The sequence below is a fragment of the Echinops telfairi genome, unplaced genomic scaffold (assembly GCF_000313985.2).
Source record: "Echinops telfairi isolate 266 unplaced genomic scaffold, ASM31398v2 ScPeMD7_7412;HRSCAF=8450, whole genome shotgun sequence".
Classification (NCBI taxonomy): domain Eukaryota; kingdom Metazoa; phylum Chordata; class Mammalia; order Afrosoricida; family Tenrecidae; genus Echinops; species Echinops telfairi.
This window is the reverse complement of record NW_022111312.1, coordinates 3108842-3110036: the sequence shown is the minus strand read 5'-3', so window position 1 is coordinate 3110036 and position 1195 is coordinate 3108842.

The window sequence follows — 1195 nt, the reverse complement described above, 5'->3', positions numbered from 1 at the left end:
CCCTGCCACTAGGACTCCTTTAGTGATGCCCAAATTCGTGATCCCCTTTAAAGCTGGTGGCTTCTACATTCCTGTCCTGGCCCACAAAGGGACAGAACCCTCTCTGGGCATTCAGTCTCTCATCAGCTGAGCCTGTGTGATCAGTGTAGCGTGGAAGCAGTTCAGCAGCACGCACATTTTCCCGGCAACATGCAACTTCAAATGCCGAGCAGTGGGGAAGTGAGCATCCTGGCTCAGTTCAGTGACCAAGCACTCCTCACTCAGCCCCTTGAGCCAGCCCAAGATGGGAGATGGAGATTTTTAAAAGAGAAGGGAGGCAGGTGCACCCTGGGACCACTGGGGTTTCTCAGCAGTCAAGCACACTCCCCTACTACAGCCTGGAATAAGGCCTCCGTAATTGGAATCGGAATCGTCAGGGCCCCTGAGCCTTCCCGACAGCGTCAAAAACCACAGGGTTGAGAGAGCACTGACATCCCAGCAAATCCCATGGTTTTCTCATCACCACTGTTCGACTCTAGGGGACCATTCTGCAACACGGCAGCGTCAGGATGGTACACGGTGTCAAGTCTCTGGAATTCGCCTGACTCATTCCTGGGGAAATCATTTTTTTTGTTTACTGGCACTTTTGGCTTGTATTGAGATAAAATTTATCTAAGATCAGCCACTTGAAAGTACACAACAGGGGGGTGCATTTAATAACACATGAATGTGAGTTATTATCTTTCTTCATCTAGAACCTTTTCACCATCCCCCCCCCCAAAGAAACATACATCCGTACAGAAGGCCGCCCCCTTTGGTCCTCTCACAAACATAACCTGCTCTCTGGCCCAAGCATGTCATGTCAGGGGAGTCATCCTTTGAGTCTGATGTCTGTCATGTGACATAATGTGCACACAGCGGGAGTAGGCTGGTGGCCGTGGGGGTGGAAAGCCATGTGTGGTAGTTACCTAAGCTAGTGTCAATTTGAGGATTAAGAGTGTAGGGGTGGAGTCTAGCATGTCAATTGGGATATAGCCAATGAGGCCTCTGTGTGGGCATGGCCCATCTGAGGATTCTGGAAACTCCTGTAAGTCCTCCTTGGAGGTGGGAGACACTCTCTCTGAGCTTACTCCCTGCGAGACATTTCTGACGAGAAGCCACATGAAGCTACCCTGAAGCAGTCAGAGTTTCAGAGCTGAAGGAACCACGTGGAGAC